The following is a 15040-nucleotide window of genomic DNA, read 5'->3' as shown; positions in this document are numbered from 1 at the left end:
GCTTTGGACCTAATTTTGAAAACCAGTAGACTGTTGGATCCTAGGTCTTCCTTCCCTTCCCTTTCCTGTGGTGTATCACTGATTTTTAAAATCTTTGACAGTTCGCATGGTTTTTGGGTGCTGCCTATATATATATTGATGGCTATCAGACAGTTACAAAGTAGGTCCGATAAATATTTTGATTGATACACTACAAAATGTGACATACTTTTCTCACCATAAGAGTAGTCATTATCATTGACCTTGCCCATGAAATTTTTGTTGGTTGAAAAAAAAAAAAAGAGTAGGATTTCATATAACTTGAGTACTTTATTATTTTTTATTATTTTTAAAGATTTTATTTATTTATTTGACAGAGAGAGAGAGACAGCCAGCGAGAGAGGGAACACAAGCAGGGGGAGTGGGAGAGGAAGAAGCAGGCTCCCAGTGGAGGAGCCTGATGTGGGGCTCGATCCCAGAACACTGGGATCACGCCCTGAGCCAAAGGCAGACGCTTAACGGCTAAGCCACCCAGGCGCCCCTAATTTGAGCACTTTGAAGAAAATAAACAATAAGGCTTATGTTATTATTATTTTCTTACACAGTGTTATAAGCAACATTGAGTGATTGAATCTCTTAAATGCGGCAAGTAAAACTATTACAACCCTTCCATAAGCAGTTGTGGCAGGGTTTTGTTGTATTACTCCCCCCAAGAGAGCAGGACATGTAGCCCATCTGTATAGCTGAAGATCTTAAACCGAAGGTCCCTGGCACATGGACAACAAAACCTGTTTGCTACAAACAAGGGGGCATAAATAAAATTACAGCATGAAAGTAGGAGCACCTGAACGCAATAGTCAGGAAAAATATTGAACAGAATTAATTGTATACATAGACATGGGAAAAAGAGGAGAAGAGGCAGAAAAGAGAAATGAAAGGGGCACCGAAGTGCTTTGTTTGCCTTCATGATGAACAAAATGTGACTTCAGGCATTTTGATGAGGAGCTGGGAGGAAAGAAAAACCAGAAATTAGAGGCACATAAAAAAGGAACATGGTTAACATACAGGATTTGGCCGCTTTACTACAGCGCCACGGGAGCGTAGAAATCTAAGAAACAGCAATCATTGCTCAGCTGGGAGAGCATTTCCTTCTTGCTGGATTCCTGGATATTGAGCCCAAAGAACTCATGACTTCCCTGAGAAGTCTTAGTTTTATCAGTGTTCTCCATTATCTGATTAAGTGGTACATCTGCTTCCATTTAAACATGTTTATTGAAAGCCTGCTAGGTGTAAGTTGGATAGAATAAGGGCCTGGAATGTAAAGTAAGGACCTATTGTTCTGTGACTGAGGCAAACTTAGAAGAAAAGCTGAAGCAAAACATAGATGAAGTTTTTTTTTTTTAAATTTTTTTTTTAAAAAGGATATTTAAAAGCTTGCCTTATTTTAATGAAAAAAAAAAGGCTTAGGGTCACTTTAGCTATTTGAATATATCTATAAAGCTTTAAAATGGGCAGTTTTCTTTGGTAGTAAGTTCCCTGATGAACAACTAACTGATTATTTAGTCCTCATAACTTACACTCTGGCAATAGGATCTTTCGGATTCTCAAGGAATTTCTTTCTTTGTGGCTTACTGTGCTTACAGATCAATGCTGTGATTCATGACATCTCAGAATTTCTCTTCTCTGACCAGGAGGAGAACAAATACAATGTGGATAGAGGGGGCCGGTGAAATAAAGAGCACTTTCCTCCCTTGTGCCCCTTCCCTCCCCCTTCTACACCTGCACCCCAACCCACCTCCCTTCATGTAGAAACTGTGACCATGGAGCTGTGTTACTCTGCCAGCAGTAAGCCCCAACAGGAAGGACAGGGTTATTAAACGAATAAATTCATAGCTGGTCACGAGGACCTCCGATGATCTGATTGTGGTTTCCCTGTCATCAGGAAGCCCCCTATTTTCCCTCTCTCCCATAAAACTAAATCCAAATCTTTGGACATCTTGCTAATGTTAAAGTAAGAGCTTCCTTGACTGCAGAGTTTAAATGTGGTCTCATAGGATTTCAGGACTTTAAAAAACTCTCCCCCCCACCCTGGTCTTTTCTTATGGCGGTGAATAGAGGAAGCTAGAATGCATCTTTTGTGACTTACTGCTTTACCGAAGCCCATCTTCTAATTAGAAGAGCTCCGCAATAAGCTAGAATTGTTCCAAGTCCAAACTTCTGCAGAGTGAAATGATTTGACAAGTGATGTCATCCTACAGACTTTCACATTGTTGGCATTTGTGCTTGGCTACTGAACATTTTTTGAAGTTAAAGGGAGACCCCTTTAAAGGAGAAGAGAATAACTCAGCAATTTATTTAAGGTTTGATTCCTCTGGAGCTTTAATATCATATCAGTTTCTTGGGAATGCTAGCTGCTGGGAGGTTAAGTAAGCTGTGATGACCACAGATTCTTGGTCGGGGGTAAATGAGTGCTCTGGGCATTTTCTCTTTTGTTTGACTTGATTGGGTACCATCTCCCATGGCAATCTGTGAAGCCAATTAATGGAAAAAATAAATTGTATTAATCTCTTTTTAGCTGTGCAAGAAAAAGAGTCAAGTATAATGGGAGAAATTCTTCTATGTGTGAAAAATTACCCACTTTGTCTATTTCATATTTCTCAAACTCAAGAATTAATGACTTCTTCGAAAAAAAAGTATGTATCTCTGTGGATGCGGAGAGTTTATGAATGTAAGCGGGCATTGCTGGATAGGAGGAAAGGAGGAGAGCTTCTGCGTAGGAGAAGAAAAAGACATATTTAAGCATTGAAATGTACATTTTTCATACTTTTGCATGGTTGGTTTTTCAGAAAGAAAATTATCATGGAAAATAGCTTTTCTAAAAGCAGCTCCATTTAGCTGATGCTAAGATAGGTATGATGGAGTGGTGGTTTTGATTTTAAGTCACTCATAAGCTGATTTTGCTGGATATTAGCAGTTCTACTTTTGGCTGTTAAAACCGCATCTCAGATTTAGGTTTCTAAGCAACTCCTAGAATACTAGGATATTGTAGATAAAGCCTCTCTGCTGGTCTTCTACTGACAGTCCATGTGATTGGCCATCTGGACTTCTAATTGTTTCATACCTTTGTATCTTGCTCATCTAGCTTGTTCTTCTGTTGGGAACACTTTCCTCACCTTTACCTGGGGAATCTGGTCATTCTTTAAGAATTAGCCCAGTCACCACCTCCTCCCAGAGTCATTCCCAAGGCTCCAGACTGAGTTCAGTGCCTTTCTCTTAGGATCTGATAGAGTTCTGCGGTCCTCCTGTTACAGCATTTGGCTAGAATCATGATGACCTATTCCTATGTCCATGTCCACTATTAGAATTAAATGCATTTAGGCAAGGCCTTGTTTTGTCCTAGAAGAACTTTATATGCTGACATTCAAAAATGGTTTTTTTGTTTGTTTGTTTGTTTGTTTTTGGAGTCAACTGAGATGATGATTATAATGGAATTATGAAGGTCTGAAATCAGATTCCTGGGTGGCAGTCTGCTTAGGAAGCTTGGAGGTAGTTGAGGGAGAGAGTGGGACTGCTTCCAGGTTAGTGGTTGGCTCTTTTTGCATGAAGGAAGATCACAGTAGTCATCAGTAGGGAAATTCCTTTCAAGAAATTGCTTCCATATGTCAGAAACAGATACAGCAACAACTAGTACTACCACTATGTATTGACAATAAGCCTGTAACATTTGATGGCATATAAATGTTTTTCACATATTTGTTATCTCCTTTGATCCTAATCACAGCATCAAAAAACAAGCATTCCTTTTTATTCCATTTTGCAGGTGGGATAAGTGACACTGGAGCAGATTTCATTCATTCAATGCTATTTTGAGTGGATACTCTGAGCTGGGCTCTGGAACATAGGAAAGTGAATAGAGACCGATATTGTCCCAGGCTACCCAGAGCTTACATTATAATGTGAAAGACAGACATTAAAAAATTAATTACATGATAAGTTGTTTAATTACAATCTTATTTAGTGCTATGAAGAATAAAGTACACAGTTGTATGCACAAGGGAGGGAACATGGGTCCAGTGGACCAGACTTGGTGTGAAATGTTAGCATAGATGCCTTGAGCAAGTGATGGCTATATTGAGCTAAGGGGATGAGGAGCAGTTGTATGGTGAAGAGGAAAGTGGGAAGGAACTTTGTGCCTTTGAGTAGTTGAAAGAAGTGTGAGAAGCCCTGGGACAGTGGGAAGAGACAGAGCAAGTGCCTAACAGTCATTAGGGATAGGACGATGAAAAAAAAATCCAGGGATTTTGGTAGTAAGAAGCTGTTGTTGGGTTTGTCCTTTACTATAGTTTCAAGCAATGGCTTTGAGGGAAAATGAAGTAAAAAGAAGTGAGTTGGCCATTAAAAGCAACCTCAGAGTCTGAGATAATGCAAAGCATCAAACACTTTCAGATTTCAGACACCTTAACACATTCAAAATTTTTTATTTACATCCCTCTTCGGTGGTTGTTAAAGCTGACCCTGAGCTGGACCATCTGAATTTTCTTCCCCACTGAGTTTCTTTGTGGGGTTCACTCCAAGTTCTCCCAGGTCTGGTTGAAGCAGGCAGAAAACTGTGAACATTCCCAGCCTCATTTTAACTAAATTAACTAGACTTACAACCTCAGTGTCAGCGAACAATGAAAGCTTACCACCGAACATATGAAACAAAAATGAAATTAGCCAGCAGTAGGAAACTACAAACAGCTGAGGCATTCAATTGTTAGCCATTTGAAGGATTAACTTCTAAATCATGTAGAGCTCCCTTGGTAGTTTAGCTAGTTGGGCACTCAAGGGTATATAAAAACACACTTTAAAGTAGAAATGTATTTCTTCACCTATAAAATAGAGATTTACTGGCAGGTTGTGATATTATTAATACTGGATTTCCTTGCTTTGGCCCGTGAACTTAATCATATTTTCTTTTGCTTTCCTCACTTGCAGCCTTGCATTGGGTTTCAAAACAGATACCAGAGAATCGACTATGTCCCAAGTCAAGTAGGACATCACTTACTTGGGTGGCTGCTGCAGAATTATCTAAAAATCTGTATTTAGTTCTCTGGATTTCTACTCTTGCCCTGTGCTATTGTTTCATGCACTCCAGATTTACACAGCTCATTGAATATTCAGCCAGGCTTAAAGATTTTATTTGATGGTTATTTCAATAATAATTATGGAGGCTGCCAAGCTCTCCTTACCCTGTTAAAAAACAAACAAATATTAAACCCGCCATCATAACACAGTAAAATCACAATGGTAAGATGTTTTCAGGATATCTTAAAACTCACTTTGGTGTTTCTTGAAGGATTGGTAGGCTTATTCAGAATATATAGCCAAAGAAACTCAATTAATGGTCATCACTATCAATTATTCTTATACATTTCAACAGCTTTTGTTAAGAACGCATGAGCTTTTCTTAAAAGAAAGTTGTCAACTTAGATCTTAATATTTCATTAAAATAAGACCCACCGGTTCACGTATATAAGTGTTTATTCAATTGAGGGATAATTGAATAAAAAGGATTGATGAATTTCATGTGTTTTTCTTTTTTAAACCAAGGTTAGAAGGCAGCTGGTAGAGACTTTCATGAGCCTTTTAAATGTGTTTACCGTTGTTTGAGTCTCTTCTCTATATATCTGTATTTTCCCCATCCCCAAATCAATTTCAGGAAAGATCCACAAACTGGCATGTCTTTTTTTTTTTTTTCCCCTTTTTATTTAAAGGGGCTGAAGTGAAAGGCAAAAAAAAAAAAAAAAAAAAAAAGTGGAATCACCAAGAAAACCCTAAACAAATAAAGTGCAAACACAGAGTGACAAGCACACTCAGACCCTGGATTGGTTATGGATGAGACGACAAGTATATGATGAAATTAATGACCCTCTGTCAACTTTTTAGATCTCACTTTTAAAGAGAATGGACCAAAAATCAATAGCCCCCAAACCACCAGTACTCCAGTGAACCAGTCTTTCATTTATCTTGCTGTTGGCACTCAGATAGAAATGCAGCCAAGCACAGCACAGAGCCTTCACTGGGAGTCATCATCATAGGCAATGTTTGAGCACCCCAGTTAAGGGTCAAAGGTGTGCACCAAGGCTTCTTTGAGAAGGACCACTTCTAAAAACTGATACCAGTATTTGCTTTATTCAGCTGGAAGCCCATTTGGTATATGCATATCAAGTGTTTGGGCTTTTGGAGGTTATCTGTTAGACTGATGGATTCCCGGCCTACCAGTGGCAATGGACGGCTAGAGATTCTATTCTATTCCTGTTTCATACCTTGATTCTTCAAATGTTATAACTCAAATGTTCAGATGGCAGCAAAATACAACTTTAGTATCTAAGTAAATTGAACACAAGTTTTAAAGATGCAAGTTTGTATAGGCACGTGCTTTTATACTATGACTGTGTCCCAGGCCTTAACTACTATAGTTTTTGAAGACCTTTTCCTAGAAGAGGATCACATAAAGTGTAGAGACTATATTCTGAATATTACGAGCTCAAACCCAAAGGATCAAAATAGATTCTATAATTAAGTAAAAGAAGAAAATATTTACAATGACAGGTGAGTTGTAATTGAGCTTGTTATTTTTATGGGTATTCTTAAAAGTAATCATTTATCTCCAAGACTGAATTTTCTAGAAATAAAATCAGTTACTATATCATGAGGCTTTTCCTACAGTGAGAAAGCCATATTAAAATGTGAAAGATAAATTAATCCAAACCAAGTGTTCAATAGCACTGTTAACAGCTGAGGCCAAAGTGAAATGAAATGATGTCATTATGTTAAAATGGATGTCAACACACAGAGAAAAAATCAGTGTAAAACGAGAGAGATCACATTTTGATGATAATCTAAGACAAGCAAAGTGCTGGCCATTTATTTGGCATTGTCCAAATGGAATCTAATCAATGATTGTGTTTAAGCTTTTTATTTTATTTCTATAACACTTACAGAGAGCTTACTATGTGCAGTCACTGTTCTGAGGACTTTACACATTACGATTCATTTAATCTTCATGGCAATACTAGGAAGTATGTATTATTATTATCCTAGTTTTACAGATGTGGAAACTAAGGCACGGGGAGGTTAAGTAACTCTTCCAAGGGCATGTGACTAACTAGTGGCAGGGCTGGGATTAAAGCCCAGGCAGTCTGGTCCCAGAATTCCAGTTCTTAATTTTTAAACAAGTCTGCCTCAAAAAAATGAAAGAACTTAAAACATCAGAGGGAACTTAAATACAGTACAAATGGAGAGATAAGAAGAACTTAAACCAGGAAATTTGTTAGTAATGTGTTTATTTTTCCTCTGATTCTAATATGATTAATTACTTTATTGTAAGATTTTTAAAGGAAAAAGCTCTTCCATATGAAGAGGTGAATTAAGGAAACATTTTCAAAATTTTTAATATCAAGTATATTTGACATTGATCTCTGGGGCCTGACATAGAGTAAGGCAAAAGAAATCTGTGAGCACTCCTTAAAAGTTTCGTTATTTAATGTTTGACTTTTTTACCACAAGAAAGAAATCTTGAATATTCTAGTCTCAACACAGACAAAGGTTTGATGATTATGACTGCGAACAGTGGTAGAGTTGCTGTTGCTCTCACTTAGCTACGATGGGATAGCTGGGACAGAGGGAAGCCATTGTATGTAATATACTGATACAGAAATAAAGATACCATTTTAGGTGATCCATTTGAATAATACAGTAATCCCTCAGTTTCCTGGAGAATTTTCCCCACATTTCCTCATCAAATACTTGTCTAACTTGCTGCTTCTAATTCAGTGAGAATTAGAAAAAGCAGAGAGAATATGGGGAAATGAAAGTAATCAATGAATGAGGGCCCAGCGTGCTTTCAGATTATCAGAGTATGTGAAACTTGCACCGGCTGGACATCCTGAGGGACAGTCAGCATGCATTTTGGATTGTGGCTTGAGACTTTCTTTTGTTTCCAGCTCAGCAAAGAAGATTGCTGTTATGAAGACTATTGTAAAGATGTGCTTTGCATTTAAGTGCATATGCCAAATGCAATATATTTTTACAGACTAAAATTTAACAGAAAACTGTTTGATATGTCTTCAAAACAAAATTTTCCCAGTGTCTCAATTATTTGTTTTGGAAATGTTAGCAAAACCCTAAATGGAAACTGATACCACGCACATATGTGAGAATACTTGCAAAAGTATGATCTCGTTTGATCGCTGGAGTAACGCCATTATCTTGAATGCGCAGGCTCTGACATTCATTGCGCCATTGCTCTTCAGGCTGCCCTGTTGGCAGGTGGGTCTTCTCTGCCTTTTTCACTTTATGGGTGTCTCTCAACAAGCTTCATGGAAATTTCCCAGATGGAGACGTGCCCTTCTTTGGTCAAGAGTCTATAGAAACTATAACCACTTTCAGAAAAACGAGTGTAAAGAAAACATTTTCTTAATACAAATTTTCAATTCTCCTAATAAAATGGTCCTCAAAATATAATTGGCATATATACTTGGTGTCTGACACCATGACACAATGATTTGTGAAGACACAAATCGCCATTTGAGAGGAAAAGGAGGCCAGACTGTTGCACTTTCACAACCACCTTCAACTGCAGTGATAATTGAAGGAGTTAGAAAATTTAAGTATGTAACTTGATACATGGACAAATGTAAAGTTTCGCTATCAAAGCAGAATGACTTAAAGAAATTTTCTTATATGGCTAAACCATCTAAAAAAAGTTTATGTATATTTAGGGATGACTTTAGAGTTTAAAAAAGAATTATTGTCTTATTTTTATTTTGTTTCTACTCATATGCTGATGGAGTCTCATCTTTCTGGAGACAGTCTCTAACTCCTTGTTCATTTTATCCTTTAAGCAGGGATGATGACACTCACCTGCTTAAATATCTCAACAGTTTTAGCTAAACCAGATGCCAAGCTCCATTTTGTACACTTCTTCACTTGAAATGACTAACTTAGCCATTACAAATTCATCTTTAAAACAAACCATCTGAACAACAACCAGAGTATGCCTAGGGAACAGATGGAGTTTTTATCTTTTCACATGAGCATCAAGCTAATATCTGTGTAAGATGAATGATGCCGCACAAGGATCTGTGCTTAATCCTCCTATTTCCCAGTGGGGTGTCTTCTTATTTAGTATCCCGTGCTTGGGAATGGGAGTCCATTTCATTATACTTAAATTGTGTTGTTAGATTACATGTGTGTGTGTGTGATTTCGTATGCTCATAGACATATAGCTGTGTGCCCACATTGTCCATGAAATATTTGAACTGAGCAGTTGTCCAAGCACTCCATTGGCTTAAAGGATGAAAATGAGCTTTTATGCCTACCGACAGGGAAACTTTCTGTTCTATTGAACCAGGCTTGAAAACTAGTTCCTTATATCTTCTGATTTGTTAAAGGTCATTGTGTATGTTCACATACGAGCATGTTGTTCAGTTTGCTTTTTACCCCCTAAGAGTTCATAAAAGATAGTTTAGGCACCAGAAAATTTTGTTTTCAAGACATTTTCAAAATAATATTTCTCTTAGATCCTAGAATGTAAAACTATATTTGCATTTGGCATAGGCACTTAAAAATAAAGAATACCTTTACAGTATTCTTTATGGAAGCAAGATTATTTGTTGAATTTTTGAAAGAAAAAAAATCTCAAACCACTATCCAAGACTGTTCCCAGTTGTGTGTAAGGATGTCTTTTTAAGCATGATACAGATAGGTAAAATTAACACAGCAGAAAATTTTTTAATTTTTTTCTTCCTTAAATTGATTAAGTGCCATCATATCAATTAAGAGACATGTGTGGAGCATTTACTATGGGTCAGGCACTGTAGTAGATGCTTAATATACAATGATGTAAAATCAAAAGCCTCCCACTCTCTGCTCTCGAGGGATTCCTAGTCTAGAACACTGTTGCTTTTTTTTCCCTCTCCCACCTGCTGGCAGAGATGGGAAGAGCCTTAAGTGAAAACATCTGGCTGTCTGACATGAAGCCCGTCATTCAGCATGTGTGCAATTTTCTCATCAACAGCTTTGTATTTTGGTGTAAGAATAAAATTTTATCAGTATAATACTTGAAATTTGGCACGTTGAGCTGCTACCTGTTGATTGAAAATCTGTCCGAATGAGTAGGCTCCCACTGGTGTCCATGACCACCTCCCTTGGCTGGAGAATTTTGTTGTTGGTGAAACGAGTCTCTCCCTGAGTCTCTGGATTTGTAGCAAATCTACTCCAAGTCGTCCTCTTAGCGCATTGGAAAGCCATCAGGGCTTGGTGATTGAGAGCCAAATTACATGCTCTGATAGTGAATTTGAAGAAGGAAAACAAAGCTTTATAGGAAAGGGAAAGTAAGATGGTAGCTCTGCTTCAAAACTACCAGTTCACCACGTATGTGACCATATATGAGGTAAAGGCCTGGCATAAAACCAGCTCACCAGGGTTCCTACTGCCCCCACTCATCTGGAAGGTCTTCAGAATTAGCTGAAGCTTTTGACTTCCCAAAGGGTACCTTAAATCTTGCCTTCCTTTAGGAGTTAAAGAGCTCCCTTACCAGTCATAAGTTCCTAGTTATGGTCACATTTGTACCCACAGATGGCTGTGATTAATTTATACATTATCACTTCCCAAATCCCATCTTTTAAAATAGAGGTTATTGTTCAGCTGTTCTTTTTAGATCTGTGTGAGCTTATCCAGTATTTCTGGAAAAAACCACTGCATTGGGAACCCAATAGCCTGAGTCTTTCATTGCTATTGACTGGCTACATGACCTCGGCCAAAGTTCTGAAAACCCAAAGCTTACTTTTCTCATTGTAAAATAAGGCAGAGGCACAAATTCCTTTGTAGTCCTAAAATTTAGGATCTGCAAAACTTAGCCATGGGCACAGCTTGCCCTGGGCAATAATACTAAGCTTTGTTTTTTGTCAACGTCCTTTTCGTGTCAAAATGTCTTTCTAAAAACATCCAACCTCCATCCACACAGTCGTTTCTGTCCTAGGTGATGAGTCAGATGAGACCACAACTTAAATCATTTTGAAACCACTCATTTATAGTCTTTCCATTACTTTCCATGGTAGATGAAATAAGAAAGTAAGGGAGCTGGGGTGGGGGCAAGTAGCAGTTTCAAACACAGCAGAGCCGAGCAGTTCTGTTGTATCCAGGATCAATATGCCATGTCCTTGGGAGAAGGTCCTTTTGGTGCAACTGCTTGTCTGTTTTAGAAAGAGAAGTAGTTTTCTCCAGGAAACCTCCAGCTTCTCTAAGGCTGCAGGTTTACCGGCTGAGAGGGAACAGGAAGACAATGAGGGCACCCAATGGAAGATAAGAATTATTTCCCAAAAAGGCCTTGACCAATTGATACCTGAACCTGGAACATGAGCTCGCATATATCTCACACTTTCTCATAGGTTATCTGATTCGCCTTTATGGATGTTTTTGACCCTTTTCTTATTTAATCTCTGTGTTGTGCTAGGCTCTGCTATCATGCTAATCTCTTTCATTTCCTCTTTTTAGCTATTGACAAAACCTGGACCCATGGAATCTGTCGTGGACTGGTCTTGGCGGGAGATTGGGGGGCGGTGTGCATTGGTATTTATTCAATGTTTTGCAATGCAATTGAATCCACTGTCAGTGAAATTTGCTCTAATTCTTTGGGAGGGCAGAAGCCAAGTCTTACCACGTAAAATAATACATGTGTTTCAGATAACACATCCTTGTACTTTTTTTTCTAGAATAATTGGAACGTTCATACAAATAGATTGTCTCCTTGTAATTTATTTAATTGCCTCTGTTATGAATGACTGATAAACATGTCCGTGCCAGTTAATGTTTCTGATTCTCAGTTTGTAAAATGAGGGTGTTGAACTCTACGATCTCTAAGGTCTTTTCCAGCTCCGAAATTCTATGACCTGATACTTCTATTGTTTAGACAAAAAATAGGTCTGTTCTGAAATGTTCTGTTTTAGGCAGCAATCCAAATGGACTTTTTAAGAATTCACATAAGAAAAAAAATATTCTCACATAGAGTTCTATAGGATGAAGAGAGGGCCCATTCAGTACTTGTTTGCTCTCTGTGGGAAAGCTATTCTTTTTTTTTCCTCTTTGAACAATATAAGGAAACAACTTATCTTTTACGATTTTTGGATTCAGTTCATGGAGGGTGTCAGTATTGTCTGGTGTTCCCAACGGGGACGTGGGAGTCAGAGATCCCAGGACTTGTTCCCAGCTTTTCTGCTCCTTGTGTGACCTTCGGAGGCTATGAAACAACTTTTAAGACTCAGTTTATCTGCCTGAGAAATTGGGCTCCTATTTTTTTTTTGTTTTGTTTTAACCACAGGAGAAACCTGAAGTTTTTGGAAAAGGATTAGAGTAGCCTAAAGGGTTAAAGTGATCAATTTTGGTCTTTGGGGGCATGAGCACCCAGTCTCAGATGCTTCTCTGCTGTGTGGCATGAGAAGCTTTTGCACAAATAGTATAGGAGAGAGTATCACAGGCCCAATTCAGAAACTGTAAGAATTCAGCCCAAATGGGTGGCCTGCACAGGAGGTGACCTGTAGTACACTTGAGAACAGATTTGCTGTATGAAATATCAGTAAATAAAGTTGCAAGATAACCGAGTGCAGGGTGTAAGATGCAGGGGGTGGGGGTAAGCATAGAGTTTGTTAGAAGCTTCCACTTCTTCATTTCTGGTTAGCACCTTAATGAACATGAATCTTAGCTATTGAGTAAGCTGAGCAAATTCTTCTACATTACTACAGATAGTTTCAGTGACAACCAAAAACTAAAAACAACCTTCCTCCTATATTACCTAGCCAATTTTTCAGATAAAAGCACTTAGTAAGGTGTAAACCAGGACGACAGACTTAATATAGTTTTACTGATTGTGCCAAATTAATGTGAACTAGTGAAATCTTACTCCTGTCAGAAACTTGACACAACCTCTCTATTCCTAAAATCTCATGTCGAGTGGAAAAAATAATATTGCCTGTAGTTTCACAGTGATACTGTTCGATTCGGAAATAGCCAGGATGTTAGTTTCAAATCAGTCCTTCAAATTGCTCCACAATATAGCGGGTCAGAAAAATAATTATGGTTTGAGGAGGAATCCCTCAATTATGTTTTATGATCTAACTATGACTGTGAATTGACTCCTCAGAATGAGAGTACAGTTTGGTTGGCATTCCATCAGTAAACATGAAACGAGCATTCGGATTTCCCAAGCAGATGTGCAAACATGCAGTGCTCTAAAGCAGCCTTCCCAGTACAGGTGGAAACAGTCATTTTGGATATGCACTCCTTCGGCTTTCGTGTAAGGGAATCGAGTCATCATTCAGGCATGTTTAAATCCTGCACTTGAGCTACCTTTTTGAGAGGCGAAGACGTGCTGGAGTTGCACCACGATTCATCATATTAAACTTCATTTGGTGGAAACATTACAAGGGAATAGGTTCTTAGTCTCCTAGGAAGTGCCTGGCTCTACATTACTTCCCAATCGCCCCGCTCGCCACGGCCCCTTTATTTCTTTGTAGCCTGTACCCTTAGTACAGTGCGAGGCTACGTTTGGACCAGAGGCCCCCATCCTGTGAAAAATTCAGATGGCTATAGTAGTAATCAAAAATACCAATAAAGTGTCACCGGTCCTCGCTGGTGATGTGGGATGGCGGGTGAGTGAGATATAAAAATGAATCATGAGGCGAGACATGATTGCTGCTCAGGCAACCATTTCCAAATGTGAGTGCACCTCGGTTGCATAAATGGTTCAGAATATTCTCCGTTAGGCCAAAAGGCTTGTAGATGACGGCATTAACTCATCAGGCTCCAAGGGCCCTGGGGACCCAGGAGGCAGAAGAGTTGTTGCTCAAGTGGTTGAGCCGAAAACATTTGTATCCGGGTCCTGTTGGGTAAGTGGCATCTGCTGACAGGAACTGCTTGGAGTAAAGTTGGTTTTAAAAAATAAGCACCACAGCCCTCTATGTTTAATACAGGAAGCTGTCTGAAGTGTAAAGAATGGTTAAGTAAATGAGTGGGGTACCATTAATCTTGGTTTGTTTCAGCACTACATCTTTAGCAGTTGGGGGGGGTGGGTGGAGCAAAAGACTTGCTCCTAGCTCATAACCTGAGTGTTAAAACTGATGTCCTTCCCATTAGGGCCTGTAAACTCATTAGCACATGGCAATTTATCCTCTTTTATTTCTTCTCAATTATCCTATCATCCATTGTATCTGGGTCTGATTACCCTTTCCCAGAGTCAAACATTATCTTGTAAATCATTTGCTTTAAGTCCAAGCCTGCCATTGCCTTGCCCGGGATTTGCTTAGGCAGGTAATAAATCAATTAGCATTAAACTTGTGGTGTCATCTATTTTCTTTCCTTGTGGTGGAAAAAAGGAACACCTGAAAACCTCGCTTAGGTTACATCACACTTCTGTGCACGCTTTTGAACAATACAGAGAAATTTGCTCTGATTCGAGGGGGTGGGAAAGATAAGGGAAAACAAAACAAGAAATCTAAATCCTCGGCATGTGCCTGAGAGGCTGATGGCATCACAGGTATGGGGCCCTCATATTTCAGAGGTGACACTTTTAGTAATAATTGGGAACATCTATTATTCAAACATGGGCATCAGAGATTCTGTTTAAGGGATAGTCTCATTTTTATGTCCAAAACACAATTATGGAGCCAAAAGGACTGCAGTTTCAATTTTTCTCTTCTATTATTCTTTTATGTATACTCTGCTTCTCTGCACACATACAGATTGATCTGATAGAACAAGATAAGTGGAGCCGAGTAGTTTTTTAGGCGATTGTCCTCTCCCCTCCCCTTATATTCCAAAGGGTGTTTCTTCCCCTTTTGGTACTATACTAATTTACTGACTCATTTTCTCTTCATGCCCTGGATCCAGTTTTCAGTCCTTTGGCTGAGATTCTGCACAGAGATCCCAACCAAACAATTGTTAGCTCAGAAGTAAGCTAGATTAAAGAAAAAAAAAAATCCCCTTTTCTCAGCAACCAGGAGCTTCTCCCAAATGATGCTCC

The 15040-nt window shown here is 38.7% G+C and overlaps 1 protein-coding gene across 12 annotated transcripts in view; it reads left to right on the top strand.

The window, feature by feature from the left end:
• The window catches only part of MECOM (MDS1 and EVI1 complex locus), a 542755-nt gene that overhangs the window by 182367 nt on the left and 345348 nt on the right, over positions 1-15040 (top strand). The window lies entirely within an intron of this gene.

The sequence above is a fragment of the Ursus arctos genome, unplaced genomic scaffold (assembly GCF_023065955.2).
Source record: "Ursus arctos isolate Adak ecotype North America unplaced genomic scaffold, UrsArc2.0 scaffold_4, whole genome shotgun sequence".
Lineage (NCBI taxonomy): Eukaryota > Metazoa > Chordata > Mammalia > Carnivora > Ursidae > Ursus > Ursus arctos.
This window is presented reverse-complemented; position numbering and strand designations above follow the sequence as displayed.